We start from the raw sequence: 7,555 nt of genomic DNA on the forward strand, positions 1-7,555 counted from the left end.
ATAGGAATAGTTTGGTAATTTATATGGAGAACTTTGTGGTTAAGAACTCCAATGACATGCAGAGCTGAAGGTGGGCTAAGATTGGTTGATTGGAATGTCTGTTGCAGCTCATGTATATATAAGAAGAACTCTTGGATGGAATAGAAGGGGGGGAAAAAGAAAAGAAAATGCTTGCCTGTGGACTGGGAATGCTAGAGGCCCTTCATTTTTTTCTCCTTTTTTGTGGGTTCTATCTCATTGGTTAGTCAGGCTGTTAATATTCTTTCCCTGTTCTCTGTAATCTTATAGCTGTATCATCGAATTTTTAGTTCATTCTTTTAACGTGTAAAATACAGAGTAAAAAATACATGGTATGAGCAAGAGATCAATCCTCTAGAGGTTGATCCTTTGAACAAATACAACAAATCATCATAAAAATTTAAAATTCTTGTATTATTGGCAGCATTTTTGGTTACTGATTATGTGAAGGTATACAGAGTTTAACCACATGATACTCCCATCTAGTTTGAATATATATGACCAAAAAGGCAAACGTGCTCAAGTTCAATATCATATTTGCGATGAAATTTTTCGGTCATGGTGAGTAGAAGAAAAGGAAACTAGAAGACAAAATACTGTCAGAATCCTCTGATTTTGATCAGCATAAGACAACTTAATTGAGAGCAAATTCAAAAATATATGCTTTAAAATGCTGTTTGGCACTGATCTGGGATATATTCCAAAGAATATTGGTACAGAAGCATATATCAGAACGAGAAATTTGGCTTCTGCAGCGACTACAAGCCATTCTTTTGAATAGTGATTGACAACTTATTTCCTGTTATTTAATGGTGCCGTAAAGTTTCTGACATTATCTTCATGCTATGAATTAAGTCATGAAAACATACAGTTGTGTCCATCCATTCTTGACACTTGATAGTGGGATTTGATCATATTCCTATCTCATTTGTCTCACTTGCAAAAGAAAATTAAGAGGAAAGGACATTATCTCAATGCAGCAGGTTGGTTTTCTTGTATTGGCATTTTATGGTGCAGGTTGATAAAATTATGTGATCTACCAATGCAGCAGGATACGGTAAAATGTTGCATTTTACCCAATTTTTTTACAATCTTATACAGCATTATAAATAAATCTGTTAACTTGCAGGTTTTGAGTAGAATTATTGTTTTGATCTTTCTATACAACCACCACCTGCTCTTGAAAATGTCACAACACCATCGTCTCCTACCTGTTGTCAGAAAAGTGAAACTCCAACAGGTTCCATTTTGGGGTTGACCCAAAGTTGAAGGCCCAAGATGGATAGAGGGGTAATCACAAAACTTTACTTCAAACTATTTCAGTAGTGAGGGATCGGCCTGAGGTGGAAAGCACAAAATGTTTATAATTGCTTAACACAAAGAAAAGGGCATATTCAGTTTCAAAAAAGTGGCCTCCTTTGCCTCCAGAGGCTGCTAACCCATGAGCAGACCGCCCTCTTTTGAAAAAAAAACTGCAATTTTTTTTTTTTTTCATGCCATCTTCACAATTTCAGGTAAATTAGGTCATGGATAAAACCCACTGCCTTCCTATCTTTTCTACAAAGTGGGCACTTTGGGTTTTGGCATGGTTAGATTGGTTTGTGGCTTTATGCTCACTTCACTAGAATGGGAAGAGCACTTGTCTCGCTGCTGCTGGAGCCTTTCCAGTATGAAGCCACTGAAAAGCTACTTCACCTATCAAAAGTCTACACCACCATGTTCCTTTTCTTTTGGACAAGGTCTTTATCACATGCTAATACAGCAATAACAACAATCTTAAACCCTAATCCTACTGTTTAGGGTTGGCTATATGAGTTATAGACCTCTATATGTCTCTATGTATGGCCGTATCCTCTATCCTTGTGAAGTTGTTATAATTTTATGTCATGTCTATGAGTTTCTCACAAATTTTTTAGCCTTCCTCTGCCTTTAAAATTTCCTTCATTTTATATTACATGCTAATACACAATTTAAATTACATCATTCCATCATTAGTTCCATACACCCATATATAATATTCTGTTGCATACTCAGAATATTAAAATGTCTTGTCTTTTTTGAACCCTTGAAGCATTTTGAAATTTATTTGTTTATGAGACAACTGATACAATCAAAAGGGTGGGTTTGAAAGGGATTAACATCAAAAGGGTGGGTTTGAAAGGAATTGTTAATCGCTAGGGACCCTTTTAACATGCATGAAGATCTTGTTATTTGTTAATCAATACATAAAGAAGTCCCACCTACTGCAAATCATTTTTTTAAGGAACAACCCGTGCATGCCTAATAGAGTTCCTTTAGTAAATTCGCGTTGTGTACTCGGATCAATCCACCCATAACGAGCTTTGGATCTAGCTTCAAATCTGGATCCAGACTCAAATCCAGATCCATATCCATAATCGGATTTACAACTGCTATGTGCAGTTGCAAAGGGAACAACTGCCGATTGTAGTTGAACACCATTTCTTCTATTCATGGTGGAAGTAGGCAGATGGGTAATAAAAACGCTTGTACATCATGGTATATATAATGGTTATATATACTGTAGAAAGGATGCAAAAACATATGTAGAAAACGAGACTCAAATTACAGGAAAAACTCTCAAACTGTTCAAAGAAATCTGTGTGTGTGTGTGAAGCATTTAGACTGTGAAAACAAACGACTTCCATTGTGATTTCGTTTTAATACCAGTAACTCAACCAACTGATCTGACTTCAGGGATATAAACCAGGTAAGTCTAGTTTCATTATATGAATCTTTTGGTTTCATTTTTCTAACATTGGTATCAAAGCAAGAATGGTTGTTTTCTGTTGAAATCAGTGTATGTATTTGTATTGAATGATGCATATATATAATACATACATACACACAACAATCTCTTGTGCATATACATTGAATATATGTATTCATATACACACAAAATATGTATTTCTTTTATATAAAATGTTTAGTTGTATGTATGTGATAGCATTGAAATGCTATGGAACACACCAAGAGGAGGGTGAATTGGTATTAAAAAAAATTAATTCCTTTTTCCTAAAACAAAAATTCTTTTGAGAAACAGAGATGTCGTTTGTGAAGACCACGGCTTCGTTAAATCTCAAGATCTTAAAATGGCACGATGAGGTATTAACCGTGTGAAGACAATCTCGTCTTAAGAATAATGAATATGAAATCTTTATGAATGAGAGGTTAAAAACACAAATTAAGTAGGGTATATGGAGATGCTGAAAAGAACAAGTAAACAGAAAGCACAAAAACAAAAGACGATGATTTATAGTGGTTCAGCTTTCCAAGCTTAGTCCACTACCTTAACTTCCCACTAAGAATTTTGAAATAAGTCCACTATAAACCCCCTACTCAAACCGAGTAGGTCTTCTAGTCCACAACTTGAAAATTTACAAACCTCCTACTCGAATGAGCCCTCTAGCTTACGCTAGGTAAACTGTAATGAATGCAACAAAAATAAATCTAAGAGTTAGAAACTCTTAGTACAAACCCTCTCTACAATAATGCGAGGCTATAAATGAATGAAATAGTTGAATGCGAAGCCTCGAAATGAAAAACAAGAGTACAAATTGAAAGTAGGAATACAAAGTGAATGCTAGGTAGGTGATGATACTAAATGTTTTTCAACAGCCTTCAATGATCCCCCAACCACCTATTTATAGTTGATGGAGGAAAAATACAAAAATTGAGCCATTGGGGTGGTTGGCCGAGCATTTAATGCGGCAAAAACTAGCTGTTATGATTTCTGCAAATGAGACTTAGTTGACATATGAAAATGGTTAGTCGACAGAATCAAATAAAATAATAAGCTTGGTCAACAGACAAAATAGGTTGGTTGACCAAGTCATAAAAACATAGGGCACTTAGTCGACCAAGACAAAAACATGCATGACACTTAGTCGACCAAGGCTGACACTCTGTTGACAGACTTAAAGAGTTAGTCGACCAAGTCATATCATATACACTGTTAGTCGACCAATACTTATAGCTAGTCGACCAAGACTAAAACAAGCACACTGTTAGTCGACCAATGCTTATAGTCAGTCGATCAAGTCAAGCTTTGAAAGACACAAATAAGCATTATGTTAGTTGACCAATCTTGCAAAATAAACTTGAAATCTCGATGACTTGATTTGCTTTAGGATGGAAACAATGGAAACAATACTTTACAAATTTAAACCCTTTGACTCAAAATAGCATAGCCCAAATTCATTTCTTTTTGCGAGACTTCATGAAATTGATTTTTTGAACACATAGTACATTTAATACATTAATTCCAAACTTAATGAAACTTATATTATTTGTCATTATCAAAACCATTTGATCACGAGAGTAAGATATCAGTATGTATTTGGAATCAAAAATAAATATTGGAGATAAGGGAGTTGACGATGGCTATTTGCAAGGCTAACCATCTTCTTTGTGAGAACGATCGTCACCACGATTGGTAGTCTTCTCTGCTTCCGACCATTTCTCCAATGACTGTAACAACCGCTGATCGCTTATTTCTCTCTGTCTTTTTCGCACAACTTTGTGGCTACGAATGGCGGAGACAGCAACAGAGATGAACAAACGTGTTGCTGGTGGTTAAAGGTGGCGGTAGTGCCATGAAATGAAGATGAGAAGTTTCTTTCGTTTAAAAAATTAGTATTCAACCGTTAAAGTTGAAATGAGAAAATGGGTTTCTTGGTTTTGAGGTTTCTATCCTTGAAAAATTAGGCTGCGTTCTCTTTGCTTTTCAATTTTCAGTTTTGAGTTTTGAATTCATTTTCAGTTTTCTGTTTTGGTAATCTATTTTTAAAAAATTGAAAACGCGTTCTCTTTGTCATTTTGAGAAACTATTTTTCAAAATAGAAAATTAGAAAACGCGTTCTCTTTGAAATTTGGAAAATAATTTTTTAATAATATTTTATTCAATAAATTTGATTATTCAGTAAATTAGAAATATTTAATGTTAATATTTTATTAAAAAAATATATACATTTTAAAGTTAATGAATTTTGTAATATTGTTTCCCATTACAGTAGTAAAATATAAATAAATAAATAAATAAATATGTTTTGAGTTTAAAGTTTGTTTTGAATGAAAACACTCAAAATAACTTTTTGTTGTTTTGAGTTTTCTTTACAATTTTTTTTTTTGTTTTCAAAAATATATTTTTAAAAACAGTAAAGAGAACACCTTTTCATTATTTTAGAAGATCGAAAATTAAAAATAACTTAAAATAGTAAAAAGAACGCAATTTTAGCTTACGCTGAATTGTCAAATGGGTCCGTGCAAACTAGAAAAGGGTTTCATTATCTCGAAAGTGTCTTTTTTTAATTTAAGGGTATGTACTTTTTGCTATTCACATTTGTCTTTAGCGTGAAAGTGAAATGCAAAAGCTGAGAGTAAATTGAAATTGAAATGGAAAATTTTTTAAACGGGTTTCAATTTAGGGCCTTGTTTAATTGTATCTTCTTGCAAAAAGGTGTTTTGACCTTAAGGGTTTGTTTGTCTATGACTTTTACATTAAAAGATTTTTTGTTTAAGGCCTTGTTTGGTTGTGTTGTTTGGCACAACTATTAAATAAAAAAAAATTCTGAATTATTTTTATGATAATTTTAATTCAAAAAATGTTATTATTATTAATTAAAAATAATAAATAAAAAATATTGTTATTAGTTAACAATAAATATTTTTTTATTGTGGCATATTTTGAGTTTATTAGTTAACAACAAGTGGATGAGTCCATAACATATATTTTGTTTTATACAAAATTGTATAAAGAATTTGTTTGTTAAATTCTTACTTTATCATTTTTCCTTTAATAGCAAATTCTTACTTTGTCAATTTTTCTCTAATTTGTTTTTAGAAAAATGACGCTAGTGAGAACCCTAAGGCTCATCCGATTTGTCGCTTAAAGAGCTTAGATTATGGAAATGAAAAGACAACTAGATAATTATTGAATAATAGAAGGGCAAAATATATGTGAGCACATCATTATTGTGTGTGACATGATGCAAGAACTTATATTTGCTAGTTATACGAGGTTATGGACTCGTGAAGCAAAGTATCAATCTTTGTTTGCCACGTTAATGTCACATAATAAGAAATTAATGAGCAACATTTAGGAATTAGACTTCCCAAATTGGTTGGCTAGTGTTTTCTTTTATACTTGCATAGAGAAAAAGAGAAATTGAACTAGCCTTCTATCCAAGCAACCTACCAATAGATATTAATCTTTGTGATTAAATATGTTACAATGATTTTTTATTAAGTGGGATTAAATGTTCTCAAAATTTATTTTTGAAGTAGAGAAAAAATAAAATTAATAATATTTGGAGAATTAGAATACGGGCGATGATTGAGAAGATAGTGAACTTTCAACCCTATATCCAGTTGAATATTTATTATTAATTTTATTGGTTAAATGTGTGTAAGACATGGTATTAATGAAATGAATCTTATGTAGATTATCCTTTGAAAATGGTTTTTTCCAATAACATAATAGTTGATTTGATAAAATGTGAGAAATTAAATGGGGATAATTATGAGATTCGGAGTATGAAAATCCAATGTCTCTGAGGAACAAGAGTCATTTGAAGCTTTAACTTAGGTTATGGAGGAACTTATTGAAGGAATCACTGCATAATACAGGAAGGACACGGAGGCTTACACTGCTTGGAAGAAAAAAAACTCCACTGTTCACATTACATTGTTCAATAGCAGGGAAAATGATATCACACATGAATTTAGAAAATACTAGCTAACAGATGAAATGTGGAATGCTCTTAAGAGCAATTTAGGGCTACTTTAGTTGCAAAGGTAAGGCAACTAACTACCAAGTTTGATACATATAAAAAGCACCTAAACCACAACATGAGGTAGCATCTTCAACAGATGACCAATATGGTCAATGAACTCAAAGATGCTGGTATGAACCTCACTGATGAACAACAAGTGCAAGGTAATATCAAATCCCTACCCCACAACTAAGAGTGTAATACTCGAGAATGTTGGGTTATATAAGAAATAGTATTTTATTAGAAAAATCGAATTTTGAGGAAAATATGTATCAAAATAGCCCGAGAAATTGACCGAATCGACTGCAGGGAGTACCCTGGAGCTGAGATGCCTAAAGAAAATGATATGGCAGTGTCGAGTAATTTGAGATATGATTTATGGTATCGAAAGAATTTGGTTTGGGAATAATTTTTGGTATAGCTAAAATGCAGCTTTGGGATAGGCTGTAAAATAGAATTATTGTAGGGGGCCTCCGGAAAGACAACAGAACCCCGAGGGTATTCATATTTGGTGTGTAAAACAACCCTTCAGTGATTTCAGAAAGAAACTAATGGATTTGGGGTTAAAACAAAGATTTGGGCCAAAGTACAGTTTACCGAATTCACCGGAGGAAGGTCGAGATGGAAAATTTTTGGAATCTTTCGAGAAGGAATGAAAGTTTTTATGACTTGAGGGACTCAATGGAAATATTGGAAAGTTCATGGGCTTTCCAAGGCATAAGAGACAAAATTAGGTGGGTAAAAGT

This window comes from Diospyros lotus, chromosome 11 (assembly GCF_014633365.1).
Source record: "Diospyros lotus cultivar Yz01 chromosome 11, ASM1463336v1, whole genome shotgun sequence".
Taxonomy (NCBI): domain Eukaryota; kingdom Viridiplantae; phylum Streptophyta; class Magnoliopsida; order Ericales; family Ebenaceae; genus Diospyros; species Diospyros lotus.